Here is an 18,149-nt window from a genome sequence, read left to right as displayed (position 1 = left end):
AAACCCATGCTGCTGGTCAAATAACTGGCAGATGGAGTTTAAGGCAAATCGAACTAATACATTCAAGAACTTGCAAGGAAAAAAATCAATATGCACAAATTAGTGGCACTCCTACGTGCTCAGAAGGAACCATCAGAAAGAGACTACGGAGAACGATCTCATTTACACCTGCATCCAAGGCAGCAAGATACCCGGGAGGCCCCTGAACCAAGAAGGTGACAGACCTGTCCTCTGACAGCCCTGCAACAATGACGACAGACAGGGAGGGGGACACACGGAGATGGGGAGGCACTGTGCTCAGGGAAGAACCCACACTGGGAAAATACCTACTCTCCCCAAAACCGTCTACAGAGTCCTCACTCTGGCTCCTGAATTTCGGGACTCGGCACAAGCCTGGAGTGGGTGTGGACACGGGAAGGACCCCGCAGGGCTGAGGTGGGGGGAGCACAAGCACCGAAGCAGGCGGACGCTCCCTGACTGCAGACCATCTGAGGAGCCCCAGGAACCGAATCCGCGAGCACACAAACACAGACAAGGACCGAGGAGCACCCGAGCCCAGAAAGGGGGGACCCCACAGCCCCGCGCACAGCACAGCAGGAGGCCACGTCTCCTCACACAAAACGACGGAAGCCCCAGTGTCTACACAGGGCGCCCTTCCTCTGTGGGGTCCTGAGACCACGAACCCCTTGACAGTCCACTCAGGCGGCTTCTCCTCACCTCCTCCAGAGTCCTTAGGAGGTCGGACTGCTGCCAGTGTGGGCGCGTCCTCCACAACGGGTCCGGTCAGTGTGGCTGCAGAGCCACACCCTCCTCAGCTTGTCCTGTCAGGGTGGGAGGCGCCCCACATTCTCCAGAAGTCTCCACAGTGGGTCCTGAAGAGGCGGGGCTCCGGGGCTCCGAACCCAGCTGTGGCTGCGCAGCCTGGGCTCAGGGCGGGAGCTGCGGTCTGGCGCCCTCTGCAGGCGGTGGAAGGCAGTGCAGGACTGTGGGAGCTCACCCTTCAGTGGAAGGTCCTGCTCCCTCCCGGGGTCCAGCTGACGCCATTTCATTCCGGAAATTCAAGCTGCATGGAGCCCAATACCCCCCAACTTCCCCCCAAATAGCTAAGGAACAATGAATTGGAAACAATGTGGAATTACAACAGTCCTTGACCCAAAGAGTGGCACTGAACATGGCCCTGATGCAGACCCACACTCTGACCTCAACTTGGTCTCAAGCCTGGACCCTACCCTAATCCAAGACCCTAACCCTAGCCCCCAACCCAAACAATGTTCACAAGAATCAAAAGGTAGAAACTGCAAATATCCATCAATGGCAAGTGCATAAGCAAAGTGTGGTGAAGGGTTTGAATTTGGGTTCAGGTTCAGGTTTTAGTCAGAGTTCTAGATCAGGCTTTGGGTTTAGTGTTAGGGTGAGGATTTAGAGTGAAGGACAAGGGAACAGAGTTATAGTTTAGGGCTTTAAGTTTATGATTTAGGCTTTAAGACTCAGGGCTTAGGGGATAAAGTTCAAGGTCAAATTTGGGGTTTGGCTTCATGCTGAGATTTGGGTTCAGGGTTCATGACTTGGAGGTCTGGTTTAGGGTTTGGGTTCGTGGTTCAGGGCTTGGATCCAGGGCTCAGGTACAGGCTTTGGGTTCCATTTCAGGTTTGGGATTCAGGGTTCTAGTTTGGGCTTTAAGGTCAGCTTAGGTTTCAGCGTTGTTAGGGGTTAAGGTTAGGTTTAGGGATGACACATTTTCTTCAGTTGTCATCATGGACAAAAAAATTCTATATGGAGTTTCTAAGTCAGAAATGTATTTCATCTGGGGGCGCCTGGGTGGCTCCGCGTGTTAAACCTCTGCCTTGGGCTCAGGTCATGATCTCAGGGTCCTGGGATCCAGCCCTTCATCAGGCTCTCTGCTTGGCGGGGAGCCTGCTTCCCCATCTTTCTCTCTGCCTGCCTCTCTGCCTACTTGTGATCTCTGTCTGTCAAATAAATAGAATTAGTAAAAGCTATTATATGATCTTTTACAAACCATTTCCTATCTTTGCATTCTCATGTGCCAAGACAGACACGGATTATTTAAAACCCTGAAGAGAGTGCTCTTGCATTTCAATTGCCTGTAACCTTCGTGTAATAGATTTATGATTGATGATAGATTTATAGTTAAAATATAACTATTTTACATATTTACTCTCAGTAAACGATTTCAACCTATGCTCATTTAAGTAACTTGGTGCATAATCCCTTTTCTATTAAACCATAATGCAAGGACCAATGCCGCGTTTCCGAGAGAACCCCAAGCTATTTTTCTAGAATGGCCGTATGCCTATATATCAAGGTGTCCTGTTTTCACTCCCTTTGTGGAGCACCTACCCTGGAGGTCATGTAATAACCCATGACCAAAAAAAACAAACAAAAAACCCAAACATCCAGGTCGAAGTGCCATCCCTGCATGGAGAAGAGGAGACTGCTCAGACAGATCCCGGGCAGGCATCTCAGCCCAGGCCTGTGCTGGGGAAGCTGGTTCCTGGCTTTGGGCACAATCTGGAAGCCAGCAAACTGACCCAAGAGTGCAGCTGGCGTTTAGGACTGATGATCTTTTTGCAGCCAGGCCGCGCGAGGTCACCTGCTCAGGGAGCCAGGCTAGGAGGCTGCCCAGAGTGGGCGCTGGCAATGCTCGCAGCCCGCCTGGGCTTTGCCCTGCACCCCAGCCAGGGCCCGGGCCTCAGGCGGGAGGGGGGCGGGGGCGGCGCAGAGAGGGGCTTTGCTAATTTCCAAAGCGGGAAGTGAGCTCGCGGAGGACTCAGGAGGGAGGGGGGCGGGGGCGGGGCGGGAGCGGCCCGGAGAAGGGGCTTTGCTAATTCCTGAGGGGGGAAGTGAGCTCGAGGAGGATGCAGAGGAGAGTCCGGGAGGAGGTGGAGGGGCTGGCGGAGGAGGGGCGCGCAGCGCCAGGGTGCTGTGCTGCGGCCCAGTCGGGACTGCAGGACCTACAGTACTCGCCGCCCTTGCGCTCCCGTGCTCCAGCCTAGCCTCCGAGGCCGCGCTGTCCTGTTCCCGCTGCCTGCTGCCCCTCCCCGCCCCATATCTTCTCCGGAGGACCCTCTGCTCACAGGTAAAGTGATACCGCACCGCGCCCTCACCTGGAGCAGAAAACCCGGGCCACGAGCACGAGCGGGGTGGGTGGGTGTCGGGGCCCAGCCTCCCGCGAACCCCAGGGCACCGGGAACACCCCGGACGCCTCCCTGCACCCCGTCCGCCAGGGGTCTGGCCGGGGACAGCGCTGCACGAAGTAACCCCCACCCCCCCGCCAGTGGGCGGGCTAGCCCCCATCGTTTGGCAGGAGCATGTCAGAGCCTCCTGCCATTCCCAGGGCACCCAGAACCCAGAGAGTGAGGCCTTGGGTGCTTTCTGGCGACAGATTCAAGGCAATTCTTCGACTTTGGGACTTCAGAGTTTACATAGTTTTCATTTGTGATTATTATTTTTGTGTGGGGGCCATAGCTTTTCTTTTGACCTATGGTTGTTTTCACTCCCGGTTCTGAAGAAGCCCCTAAATCCTAACCCTGTTGAGGACTCTGAAAGCTCTCAGAGCAGCAGTGCTGGGGGACAGTGTGGACACATGGTTTGGTTCTCCTCTGGCCTGATTCTGTGGCAGCCCCGCCTCTGTCCTCCTCAGACTTCAGAGCAATATCTGAACAAGTGGAGAAGGGACCAGGGGGTCAGGAAGGTGGCCACCAAGGAGTGATTCTCTGGAGGGTGGCTGAGCTAGCAAGTGAGCATGTTAGTCCAGCTCTGCCTGCAGTCGGGATGGAGGGGAACAGGGGCCAGGGAAGGGGAGGAGGAGCAGAGAGCAGGGACAAAGGGACCAAAGAGGAGATTCAGATGAAGGGAAGTAATGGGGAGGAAAGAGAAGAAACTCTAGAAGACAGGCATGTAGAAAGGAAAAGGGATGAAGTGGGCATTGGGAAAGGGCACCACCAGGGAAGGAGAGAGGGGAAGGGAAGAGGGAGGAAGAGAGGAAAGGGGAAAGGGAGAAGGGAGGAGTCAGCATGCCAGGGCTCCCCCTGCATCTGGAGAAGAGGTGGCTGGTCCAGCTTGTCAAACAGGGTGCTCACTCTTTGGTCCCAGTTTCTGCTCCCAGTGCTACTGGGCTTTGCAAGGAAGGCAGGCTGTCCCCTGGGACCTACTGGAGCCCACTGGAGCCCACAGGAGGGTGGGAGAGGTAAGATGCCACCGGGTCCTGTCCTGAGCTGCTCCCAGCCACCAGCCTCACCACATGGTGCAAGAGGGACCCCAGAACAAAGGAAGGACACAGGCCCGCATGTCCTCCGGTGGCCCTGGGCACTTAGCTCATCGCAGTGAACCACACCGCCTCCTCAACCCAGGCTTTCAAAGCCTCCTTCTTCATTCCTGGATTTCATGTCTGTAGGAACATGAGCAAGATCTAACTCATCTCCGACAGACAATTCTGACTCACCCCGTGTCAGATTTTTATGAGTGGCTGTGATAGAGTAAGATAGCAATGCTCCAACAAACGGACTGTTTCCTCCCACTTGACCTCAACAGTCTTATACATTTTCTTAGCGAAAACATCTTGTCTCCTTCCATTAAGCTCATAACGTGGTCTAATAGTATACATGTGCCTTCGTTAGATGCGAAGCGATACAGAGGTCCTTTTTTTTTTTTTTAATTTTACAAGGTAAAGTCAGTGAACATATCCAACTTGACGAATACGTCTCTAAAATGTCAATCCAGGCAAAGATTTTTCTGCCTACAGTTTGGAGCCTACGTGGTGACGTTTTTAAAATGCTTTCAGTCCCTCAGTGAGGCTCTTAGAAGCTAGCCAGGGCTTACTACGTGCCAGGCACTGTGTCAGGTGTTGGAGCTAAAGGGAAGGAGAGCTTGGAGGCTGGCTGGGGAGGGACATCCATGACACAACCACAGCTAGAAACGGAGGCCAGTGCTAGAAAAGAGAGAGCAGGCTGCATGGAGAGTGTGTACCATGGGGCTTGTGAGCTCAGGAATAACTGGGAGTAACTGGAGTGGGGAGATAGGGGAGAGGAAGAGGGTCTTCCCATCAATGGGAATCACCTGTGCTTGGAGGCAGGCGCCATGAGGGGTCTCCACAGGAAGAGGGAGGCAGTGTGGTTGAAGGGCAGAGAGATGGGGCAGAACAGGCATCAGTCAGTTGGAGGGCTATGAAGAAACTGATGCGAGGATTATGGGTGCCTTTGGAGGACTGGGAATTTGTTAGAAGATCAGTGCAGATTTCTATGGAGACAAATGCCAGGAACTGATAGGTCTTTGAAAGGTCACTCTGGCTGCCTTTTGGCAAAGGGGTTGGTAAAAGGCACTTGCAGGTGTGAACACACCAGGTGGGAGGTGAGTGCAGGAAATCAGGTGAGGGAGCATGGGAACTTGGTCCGGGGGTATATAAGGGAGAATAGCCTTTAAGGAGTTCCACAAATTGGCACCAGCTGTGGCTTCATTACAGAGCTGGAAGGTGGAGGTGGGTGTGCCCTGGAGGTTACAGAAATTACATGAGAAAGGGACGTCTTTTTAGATCTTTTTTGCAACTAGAGGAACTCTCACCTTATTGATAGAATTCCAGAGTGGGAACCCATGGACATGAGGACATCTTTGAAATGTCTGAATATGTTCTTCAACATCTTTGCAAGTGACGAGGAGACCTTGACCTTAGGAGGCCTCGGCCCTCTTTGTAGCCAAAAAGATTTCACCTACAGATGTGGGTTCTCCCTTTTAAAGTCAAGGAGACAGCCCTTCCAAAGGACACCTCCTATCATTTTACCTTCTCATCATAACTCACGTGCTGGGATCTCCAAGACCCTCTGTTCCAGGTTGTGAGTATCCACTTTGGCCGGGCTGGTCTTGCCACCACAGGAAATCTAGAGCCTGTAGTGCTATTAATAACATCATCTAAGACTGTATTTGCTGCCCTCATGGCCTCTTCCCACCATGACTCACTGAAGCTTTTTACACATTGTATCCATTAACCTATAGTTCCCAAAACTCATCTTCTCTAGTGCCATTAATTTTTAGGGGGCCAGGCAAACCTTAAACTTGTCCCCCTTAATTGGATCCCTGTGCCCCCACAATCTCTGAATGCCTTTCACCATGATCCTTGAATGAGATCTGAGACCACTGCTGGTACCTAACACTTCTTGGCACCTTGTTTGTTCGGTTCTTGGAAGAGGAGGTGGCTATGGAGGTGAGTGGGGATGGGAGTGGGAGGATTTCTCCCTTCACTTCTCTTTTTGTTTTTTCAAATAATGGGTTTTGAGGGGGAGGGAAAGGTTAACCAGACCATTTATTTTCCATCTCCCATCCATAAAATGTTTACCACTCCCCACTGGAAGAATTTAGATCTTTCGTTTGAATCTCCAGGAAAATCTCCCAAACCCAGACCACCACCATGTGGATTCAGCCATCTTCTGATTCACCTCCAGATTGTCTCCTCCTAACTGCTCAAGCCACAGGTTAAGGGCGAAATGTTCAATGCCCAAGCAATATAGTGGGGATCACGTTTATCTAAGCAATTGCATGCTGCTCTGTATCTGCATACAGGGGGTCTCTCCCAAGCCTTTCCAACCTCAGCAAAACAAGACAAAGCCCCAGCGATCTGTGGTATATATCATTCATTCATTCCTGGGTTCAACACTCATGGCGGATCCCCACCAAGACAGTGGGAGAGCAAGGACTGGAGAAATCCTGGAAGCTGAAGTCTGAGGAGGATTTCAAATTCAAGTCAGAGATGAAAGAAACATCTGGACTAGGTCCTCAGGTACATGCAGTATTCTGAACTGAGGCTAGAACCAGAGACCATTCTAAAGAAAGGCCTCTACAGGTGGGCTCTCACAGGTGGGCTCCGACTCAGTTTCGTGTATATTCTTTCATGAAATAGCTCTTCGGGTCAACATGCAGAAGAAAACCATTTAATAAAACTGACAATGAGGAGAGGAAAGGGAAGCCAGAAGGCTTGTGAATGGGGAGAGAGGAAGAGCCAGGGCAGAAGACCAAGAATCCCTCCCTGCCCTCCTTGCTGCCAGGGAGGTCTGAGGGTCTAGTTTCCACCTGGGATCCCAAGTCCAGAACAAAAGCAGCGGGGCCAAGGCTGGGGAGGGAAGGTGGTCCTCAGCACACGGGAGTGGGGGTGCCCAACGATGGGGGCTAGTGCGCCCGCTGGTGGGGGGCACCTCGCAAGGCACTGTCCCCAGCCCGACCCCATGCGGACCCGGGTTCGGCCCAGCGTCCGGGGTGGTCCCGGTGCCCTGGGGTTCCTGGGAGGCTGGGCCTAGACAACCCCCCTCCCCGCCCCCAGGTCGCGTCCCCAGCTTTCTGCTCCTGGTGAGGGCGCGGCGCGGTGTAACTTTACCTGTGCGCAGAGGGTGGTTCGGAGAAGCCTTGGGGCGGGAAGGGGCAGCAGGCAGCAGGAGCGGGACTGCAGGGCCTCACGCAGGAGCCCACGGACGGCGAGTCCGGTGGGTCCTGCAGTCCCGACTGGGCCGCAGCACAGCACCGCGGCGCTGCGTGCCTTTCCTCCGCCAGCCGCTCCACCTCCTCCCAGACTCTCCGCCACATCCTCCGAGAGCTTACTTCCCGCTTTGGCAATTAGCAAAGTCCCTTCTCCCGCCGCCCTCGACCCGCCCCCGCCCCCATCCCTCCTGAGTCCTCCCCGAGCTCACTACCCGCTTTGGCAATTAGCAAAGCCCCTTCTCTGCGCCGCCCCCGCCCCCCTCCCTCCTGAGGCCGGCCCGGGCTGGGGCGCGGGACCGAAGCCCTGGGGGGCTGCAAGCGTGGCCAGCGCCGGCTCTGGGCAGACTCCTAGCCTGGCTCCCTGAGCGGGTGTCCGCCCATGGCCTGGCTGCGAAAAGGTCATCAGTCCTGTTAACCCTGGCTGCACTCTCCAGTCAGTTTGCTGGCTTCCTGATTGCGCCCAAAGCCAGCAACCAGCTTCCCCAGCACAGGCCTGGGCTGAGATGCCTGCCCAGGATCTGTTGAGCAGTCTACTCATCTCCAGGCAGGGATGGCACTTCGACCTGGATGTTTGGGCTTTTTGATTGTTTTTTGGTCATTGGTTATTACATGACCTCCAGGGTAGGTGCTCCACAAAGGGAGTGAAAACAGGACGCCTGATATATAGGCATACGGCCATTCTAGAAAAATAGCTTGGGGTTCTCTCAAAAACGCGGCATTGGTCCTTGCACTATGGTTTAATAGAAAAGGGATTATGCACCAAGTTACTTACGTGAGCATAGGTTAAAATATTGTTCATCTCCTACAACAAATGGGGGTATGCTCTTTAGTAAACTAATTCAAGTCAATTAGAGACATTGTCTTCAAGGGATAACATCATAGAGACTAGAATCAGAATCATACTTTTGGGATCAGAATCATACTTTTGGGAAAATTGGGCCCAGGTTTTTTGTTTTGTTTTATGATTTTATTTATTTATTTGACAGACAGAGACCACAAGTAGGCAGAGAGGCAGAGAGAGAGGGGGAAGCAGGCTCCCTGCTGAACACAGAGCCTGATGCAGAGCTCGATCCCAGGACCCTGAGATCATGGCCTGAGCCGAAGGCAGAGGCTTAACCCACTGAGCTACCCAGGCGCCCCTGGGCCCAGGTTTTGATGGCTTCTTTCCTCAATCTTATAAAACCTATTTGAACTCTACTGGATGCCAGAACTGCTTAAAAATATTTGGTCCCTTGTAATTTTAACCTTCCAGTATTCAATGTACCTGATCCATGTAATATCCTATAGTATTTTTGTCAAATGAAGACTCTCAAAGTGTGTTTCTTGGGAGACACTTTTCAATTGGTTGCTTACATTTCTGCATTTATTATTTGTTCTAGACCATCCTTTGAAGATGGTTGTATTGAATAGACTTGGAAGACAGAAATAGTATCTTTTTTTTTTTTAACTTAACCTGTTGTGTTTGCAAATATTATCTGCCTCTGTTTTGATTCTTTTTGTGGGAACTGAGGCTCAGAACTGATATATAACTCCCACCCCTACACACACACACACACACACACACACAAACACACACACACACACACACACACAAATACTGTTAATATTCTGGCTACCTCTATTGCTGTGAATAATAAACTATATTATTTCTGAACCATGAGTCTGCGTCTTCTATCAACACCCAAGAAACCACGGCAGACTCATACACCAGCTTTCAAATAAGGGAAAATAATCTCAGATGCTTTATATTTTTTGATAGTGTTACCTACTTCTGAACATATGACTGAACACATATAAAGCTGGAGCCATGACCATTTAGAGCTTCTTCTGTGGAAGAACTATGCATTCACTAGTAAACACATGTAGTTTCATCTTTTTTTTTTTTTTCCTCCTTGACACCATTTCCTCTCTCACAGTGTTGCTCAAATTGGATGGAGTCTAAGGTCTTTTGAGGAAATTTTTGTTTAATGACTCAAAATAAAATAAGAAGAGTCTAATGTGCTAAAAATAATTCTAGATAAAAGGTATAAGATCATGCCAGAAAGGATAGTAATTTTATCTAACAACTGCCTGTTCACCCCTTATTTGTTCATTAACTAATTTCCAAATTCCTGACTAAATCCCTTTTGTAAGCCAGAATGTGAGCTAAAAACTGGGATTTTAAAAAAGTTTTCATTTGAAATCCAGTTAGTTAACATATATGGTTGTATTAGTTTCATGTGTACAATATAACATATAGCACTCAGTGCTCATCATGACAAGTGCTCTAATTAACCCCCATCACTTATTTAATCCATCACTCCTTTCCGATCCCCTCAAGTAACCATCAGTTTGCTCTCCGTAATGAAATGTCTGTTTCTTGCTTTGTTTCTCTTTCTATGTCTTATTATTTTCCCCTTTGCTTGTTTGTTTCCTTTTCTTTTATTCCATATATGAGTAAAGGTATTTGTCTTTCTCTGACTGACTTATTTCACTTTTAGCATTATGCTGTCTAGTTCCATCCATGTTATTGCAAATGGCAAGATTTCAGTCTTTTTTATGGCAGATTAAAATTCCATTGTATATACATACCACTTATTCTTTATTTGTTCATAAATTGATGGATACTTGGGCTCTTTCCATATCTTAGCTTTACAAATAATGCTGCTATAAACATAGGGGTGCTAGCATCCCTTTGAATAAGTTTTCTTATATTCATTGGGTAAATACACACCAACAGGATTGTTGGATCACAAAGGACTTCTATTTTTAAATTTTATGGAAATTCCATACTGTTTTCAAATATGGCTGTATCAGTTTGCATCACCACCAACAGTTCACAATTGTTACTTTTTCTTTTTTTTTTTAAGATTTTATTCATTTGACAGAGAGAGATCACAAGTAGAGAGAGAGAGAGGAGGGAGCAGGCTCCATGCCTGGCAGAGAGCCCGATGTGGGACTTGATTCCAGGACTCTGAGATCATGACCTGACCTGAAAGCAGAGGCTTAACCCACTGAGCCACCCAGGCAGCCCCCACAAGTGTTACTTTTTCACATTCTCTCCAACACTTTTTGTTTCTTGTAGTGTTGATTTTAGCCATTCTGACAGGTGTGAGGTGGTATGTCTTTCTAGTATTGCTTTGCAATTTCCTGATGATACATGATGATGGACATCTTTTCATGTATCTACTGAACATTTGAATGTGTTCTTTGGGGAAACACTTGTTCATGTCTTCTATCCAGGTTTTTATTGGATTATTTGTTTTTGGATGTTGACTAAAAACTGGATATTAAGTAACACACAAGACAGGTTTCCTTGAGCTTCAATTTTATTTGCATGAGTATCATTAACAGGGAAAATTGTGCATATGTGTATGTACAAGTGTGTTTACGTATACATCTATCTATCTATCCTCTATCCCCTGTCTTCTAATTGTGGTAAATCCTGTAAGGTGGGGAATGGGATAGTCTGAAGAAATGTGCTGCTGGATATGTTGGGTAAGCAAATTTAATTGCACTCAGATGCATTGGATATAAGTGAATCACTCAAATGAGTTATTTAATATTATATAGAAACAAATTAAAATTTTATGTAGTTGAAAATAATAGGTAGTTAAAATAATTTTTGTTGTTTGTTGTTTTTGTGTCTTTTTTTGTTTATATATACTATGGTGTGAATGTTTGTGTCTCCCAAAATCATATTATGAAATCTAACTCTGGAAGTGATAGTATTAAAACATAGGGGCCTTTGGGAGGTGATTAGGTCATAAGTGGGATGACAGTCCTTTTAAAGGAGACCCCAGAGAGTTCTCTTGATTCATTCATCATGTACGTTTACAGTGAGAAGATAGCCATCTATGAGGAAGTGGGCTCTCCCTGGATCTGCCCCTTCCTTAGTCTTGAACTTCTCAGTTCTAGAGCTGTGAGAAATAAATTCCTGTTCTTTATAAGCTATTCAGTCTATATCATGTCCGTTATAGCAGCCTGCATGCAGAAGGACACTATGACCTAAAACGAGAGCAATAAATATAAAGTTTCAGTAAAGTCAGTTGGTACAATGTGTTTTTACTTAGAGAAGACATGCTGCTTCATGTTAAACCTTGATATTGTATATGTTTCTTGAAGGGCCACTTCTTACTCCTTTGTGTGTTCTCCACAAAGTCCAGGATGATGCCTTACATAAAGGTAATATTTTATAAATACTGTTGGAAATATATACTTCTCTAAAATCTTATTTTGCCTACAGATTACTTGGATCCACTTTGCCTTGTGTAGAATATTTGAAATATATTAAGAACAGAATGTCTCTCTAAATAACATTTAGAATCATCATTAGTTTATGACTCCTGACTCATTTGTTTATGCAGTGATACTTACTGCAAGAACACTGAAGTTTGTAATATAATTTTTGAATGAATCACCAAGCTAGTTTATTATAACTTATGAAAAAATAATTTCTCATGTTGGTTTAATTCTGCTTTTATGTTATGGTCATGACATTTTCATTAAAATAAAGTAGAAAATAGAAGTAAATAATAAATGAAAAATAAAAAATAATAAATAAAAAAATAAAAGTAAAACTCTTGTGAAATGTTAAACTTTTCTTACTTATTTTGTTTTGCTTTTCCTCTACCATACTGGCAAAGCTGTATTTTGCAGATCGATACAATTTTCTAGTTGCTAGGTTTGTTACTTTTGCTAAAATTTACAAAATATAAGAAGTTGAATAGTCATGGATTGTTTATTAAACTCCTTATCTACACATATAAAAATAAAACAATGATGGTGACCTGGGTATTTCTAAAATTGTATTCTGTTTTTCCATATTATGTTTTACAATGTAATTAATAAAGATTCTGCATATATTAACACCCATCCCCTTCTATCTCATCTGTATGTCCATTACAGAGCATGTATGATTTCTATTCATTGCTATGTTGTGGTGAAGAGATTGTCTGAAGTAGTCCTATATTTATGCAGGTAGATCTTAAGCTACAGTGCTCTTGTTTATTTGCTTGTTCCTGATCAGTATGTCTGAAAGATGGTAACTATTGCATCAGGTATGACGATTAAAAAATATTATTGGTGCCTGATACACTGTGATGAAATAGGTAAGTCGATTCACAATTTGTTAATTAAATTAGAAAAAAATTCCTTTGCATTTGTCCTTTATTAAGAGTTTTTTTTTTTTTTTAACAAATTCCTTGGGATGTTTTTTGTGTAATATATATCACATGCCTCAACCTTTAAATTTGAATGTAGAAAAGAGTTATCAGAATGAGCCTAGAAAATATTGTTATGAAATATTTTTGTTCTGTTATATTATGTAAACTTAGGAAATAATGGTAGTTATTTTTATTAGCATTTCCTACTTTCCACATGCCCTTACAGATGAGATATCATGGTTTTCCTATTCTTTTTATCGTGGTTGTTATATTCTTCATGATCAATAACAATCAATGAAAATTCGATTAATTTTCTTTGGGAAAGTGATATTTTAGCAAGAATCCATGACCAAAAATTTTAGCTGTTGTTCTTCCAGGAGATGAGACTATCAATGCTCCCGAAATTTCAAGAAATAGAACTTATTAATTGTGTTGGTTGATGTTTATTGTCTCTGAACTTAGAGGTGCATAATTCACTTTAAAATTTATTTTGGGGGCGCCTGGGTGGCTCAGTGGGTTAAAGCCTCTGCCTTTGGCTCAGGTCATGATCCCAGGGTCCTGGGATCGAGCCCCGCATCGGGCTCTCTGCCTAGCAGGGAGCCTGCTTCCTCTTCCCTCTCTCTCTGCCTGCCTCTCTGCCTACTTGTGATCTCTATAAGTCAAATAAAATAAATAAAATCTTAAAAAAAAAATGGAGTGGACCTAATGGGGGGTACTTATCTGAAATTGAGGGACATTATAAAAAAAATAAAAAATAAAATTTATTTTGAATTGAAAACAAGATCTTACTGAAGTTTAGGCATCCCACTTTATATCAGGCCTCCAGTACATTCTAATTTATTTATAGAAAATATCATAAACATGAATGTCACTTTTCCTATTGCATTTATACTGAAACTGCAATGACTCAAAGATGTCAGATCTGAAAAGCACTACCTTTCTATAATTTCTGTTTCCTAGGAGGAATGGATATACCATTTTAGCACAATTATCCAACAGTATTCAAAACCACCATGAATTTTTTTTTAAATATTTTATTTATTTATTTGTTAGAGAGAGAGAGAGAGAGCAGGAGCACAGGCAGATAGAGTGGCAGGCAGAGGCAGAGGGAGAAGCAGTCTCCCCGCCGAGCAAGGAGCCCGATGTGGGACTCGATCCCAGGACGCTGGGATCATGACCTGAGCGGAAGGCAGCTGCTTAACCAACTGAGCCACCCAGGCGTCCCACCACCATGAATTTTAAAACATAGTTATTACACCCTAAAAATCAAGTATGAAAATGTATAAACAACCAAGTCTCTATCTGTAAATGAAAGACTCCCACACAGACGGGTTTAAAACTTTCTAACTTAAGGAATTTGATAGCACAGACTCAGGGTAGTAGTTTCAGTGCCTACAGTATACTTTCAGGTAGAGAGTAATGTAGGCTCTGAGTCACTTTCTGCCTAGAGATGACATAATAGTGGTTCTGCCATTGTTTGTTTGTTTTTGAAAATACGTTCCTGGGCGTCATTCAGAAAATGCAGAGTTTGGCAATCTATATAAATTAAGGATGATCTTTTTGAATGTTTGTCTTTCACTACACCAAATTAACATAATTGGACAGAAATTCCACTAAATTAAGCATTGTTAGGAAACGTGTAAATTGGAGCTGCTCCAATTAGTTGCTCTTTGAACTATGTGCTGTTGGTTCAGGATTAGATAAGGAGTTTGAAGGAAAACCTAAATCATTGCTTCCTTTTTTGAGAGAGTCTTAGCATACTTTCTTAAAATTAGCTGAAATAAACAATGTGTTTAGTCGCAAAGTGATTTGCATTTTTGCACAAACTCCCTATCTCCTTGAGAATTATAACAAATATTTCATGAAACATCATTGATCTTTACTTTGTGACACTGCTGTAAAGTACATTCAGAGTTGCCAGTTAAAAGTGTTAGTGTTGAGATGAAATGTCATGCATTTTTCTTCACTTCCATGCAAATGAACAGAGTAATTTATTAAGACACAATGAAGAAAAAAAAATTGACAATGAGTTCCAGATTTTAAAAATCACTTGCCATTCAATCCAAATTGTGAGTTTGATCGGTTACCGAACACTTATTAATGCACCCCCGGTAATTTTACAGAGATTATTTTTTTCTTACCAATTCTTGATTATTCTGTCTTGCAATGCAGAGAAAGCTAACTAATTTTAAATAAACTTCCGTTAATTTTGATTGTTATAAACTTAAGATTGATTAATTTCCATATACAGAGTTTAAAATGTTCACAATTTACATTAAATATATATTCTGTGTATACCTTGGAAAAATTATACTGAAAATTGAAATTAAAATGATGTTGTATATAGCTGCAAGAAGCCACCTGTCCCATTTCATCTTACTATATAAGTTGTGTCAGGTAATTTATAAAATCCCTACTGCATAACAAGTCTATTTTTTGTTGGAATGGGTAGTAATGTTTCTTCTTATTTCTAAATAAGAGTTGGTCTATGAGTGCATCTGCAACTGTATTTTTCCCAAGTGGCTTCATGGTCTTGAACTGAGAAAGCTCAGAACATTAAACATCAAAATAATATATTTTGACATAATTAGACATCAAGGAAATGCAATTAAAATGACACTGAGATATCACTACACACTTACCAGAATGGCTAAAATAAAATATAATGACAAGACCAAAAGAAAAAAATATACCATTTGATGATACACAATGGCAAGTTGTACCATCACTTAACCATCGCAGACTAGTGTAGTGTTAAATTTGTTTTTCTAAGCAATGTTTTGGGTCACTTACCACTTTTCAAGGATATAAAATGCTACCATTTTACTTAAAACTGTGAAATTTGGTCAGATTTAAATTTCAATTTATGTTAAAACATTCTGTAAACTGTGTTAAACTTTGACATTTGTTCCCTCTGTTCAGTGAATAACACTATATCATATTCCGAAGAATATGCTAATTTTCATTTTGAAAAATATCCCTTTTTCCTCTTATGGTAATTATTAATATGAATTAATAGTAGAATTTGATATGGTTCCATATGCCCATAAATACTTTATTGTATATTATCAAATTTAATAATGAATATAATGTACTTCTTTGGACAATATTTAAAGACCAGTCTACTCTTAAAACAAAAAAATGGAGACGCACTTCTTTAGTTCACACAAATTTCATTTTATTATATATAACCTCAGATAAATTTCAACAAATCATAATTTATTAAAATTATGTCTACTTAAAAATCTCATAGAAGAGTAAAACCATCAAAAATAAAAATAAACACACACAACACACACACATCACCCATGTATTGGCAAATCACAATTGCTGTAACAATACATTAGGCAATTTCCATCAGTGGCAAAAAGATTTGTATCCCAATGGACTGATTTTCCAGAATCCAAGAAAAAGTCTCCTAGGGTTTATTTAAAGATAAATATTTAAACAAATACTTCTTAAATTTAGGAAATTCAGAACATACGATTAAAGAATATTTGCAGTGCAGACTATATTCAATCCTTCCTTCAAAATGTGCCTTTGAGTACATAATTCTGTTTTCTCTATCTAAATTGAGCTGTCCTCCAAGGAAGTTTTCTAAAATGTGTGTCGCTGTGTGATAAATGTTCTAAGACCTAACATGCTTCATTGTATTTTTACTGTGCTCTCAAATTTAATCAATAATTTGGGTTGATGGGGGCGCCTGGGTGGCTCAGTGGGTTAAGCCGCTGCCTTCGGCTCAGGTCATGATCTCAGGGTCCTGGGATCGAGTCCCGCATCGGGCTCTCTGCTTGGCGGGGAGCCTGCTTCCTTCTCTCTCTCTCTGCCTGCCTCTGTGCCTCTATGCCTACTTGTGATCTCTGTCAAATAAATAAATAAAATCTTTAAAAAAAATAATTTGGGTTGATGTATAATATCTAGTTTCAAATATCTTTTCCATCTATACAAACACCCAGCTGTCTCCTTTATATGCTATTACTATTGAGAATTCTGTTGTCAGTATTATTCTTGTACATTTTAGGTGATCTGTTCTTCTCTTGGGCATCTTTTATGCTCTTCTCTGTTTTTGATATTCTTAAAACTCACCATAATGTATATGAGTGGTTTTTTTTGTGTGTGGTTTTTGTTTTGTTTTGTTTCTGATTTCTCATGTTTGGCATCATTTTAAGTCTGGTGTCTTTTATCTTTCTTTAATTCTCCAAAATTTATCTCAGTACTTATTTAAATATTTTCTTTATTTTTTTTTCTCTTCTGCTGCATTTGGGCAGAAGTCATTAATTTGTTTGTTTGTTTGTTTTTCCCAACTCATTTATTCATTTTACAGCTATATTCATCTTAGTCTCCATTTATTGTATTCTTTATTTCAACAATTTTCACTTAATTTATATTCACAGTATAGTATCTTTTCTTTGTATATGTATATCATTATTTTATCATATACTTTTAAGCTATTTTTAAAAATATTTTATTTATTTATTTGACAGTGAGAGATCACAAGTAGGCAGAGAGGCGAGCAGAGAGAGAGGAAGGGAAGCAGGCTACCTGTTGAGCAGAAAGCCCGATGTGGGGCTTGATCCCAGGACCCTGAGATCATGACCTGAACCGAAGGCAGCGGCTTAACCCACTGAGCCACCCAGGCGCCCCTTTTAAGCTATTTTTTAAAAGTACAGTCATTCTTTTTTTTTTTTTTAAGATTTTCTTTCTTTCTTTATTTGACAGAGAGAGATCACAAGTAGAAGGAGGGCAGGCAGAGAGAGAGAGAGAAAGAGAGGGAAGCAGATTCCCTGCTGAGCAGAGAGCCTGATGCAGGACTTGATCCCAGGACCCTGAGATCATGACCTGAGCTGAAGGCAGTGGCTTAATCCACTGCGCCACTTAGGCGCCCCTAAGCTTTTTTTTTATATTCCTGTTCCAATAACACTTGGATTGCCATATAAAGTTAACCACATCATCTTTTTTAGGTAAGTAATTGTACTTTTTATGTGCATAGTTATTTTGGTCCATGAGTTCAGCTCCTCTTTGGATCATCAAATCTCTGTAAAGTCTGGGTATGCTAGGATTTTCTAAGCAACAATAAAATACATTGAAACCTGGTAGCTTAATTATAATAATGTTTTCTTTCTCAATCATTCACAATAGTATTACATTCTGAGTAGCTTCCTTCTATTTTGCAGCTATAGTGCTTGGAAAAACTTGAATTGTGATATCACTGTGATAATGTGAATTAGGTTTTTCAGAGAATCGGGAAGAGAAAAAAAGGAAGATATTCTCCAGGGCCAACTCTAGAAGTGACTATTAAAACATCTGTCCAAATTCAATTGAACAAAACTCAGAAATGCCATCTCCAGTGAAATACAAAGAAGATTATATATAGTTCTGGGCACACACATCTCATTTGACCCAATGATGTACATCAATGAAAGACTGAAGGCCAATCACCACTCCATGGGAGAATTTAAAAATAAATTTACTAATGAGGCCAAGAGTTCAGAATCACAAATACTTAAGAACTAATAATAACTGCCT

General features: G+C 43.2%; 1 long non-coding RNA gene across 1 annotated transcript in view; it reads right to left on the bottom strand.

Annotated features, from left to right (window-relative positions):
* Positions 1 to 7,583, bottom strand: part of LOC131819973 (uncharacterized) — an 84,529-nt gene extending 76,946 nt beyond the window's left edge. Inside the window, exon 1 of the long non-coding RNA XR_009349431.1 lies at positions 7,379 to 7,583. This is a non-coding gene — a long non-coding RNA (uncharacterized LOC131819973). The remainder of the gene's footprint in view (positions 1 to 7,378) is intronic.
* Between the last annotated feature and the right edge of the window lie 10,566 nt (positions 7,584 to 18,149).

This window comes from Mustela lutreola, chromosome 17, assembly GCF_030435805.1.
Source record: "Mustela lutreola isolate mMusLut2 chromosome 17, mMusLut2.pri, whole genome shotgun sequence".
Classification (NCBI taxonomy): domain Eukaryota; kingdom Metazoa; phylum Chordata; class Mammalia; order Carnivora; family Mustelidae; genus Mustela; species Mustela lutreola.
Note: the sequence above shows the minus strand (reverse complement) of the source record. Positions and strands in the feature narration are given on the sequence as shown.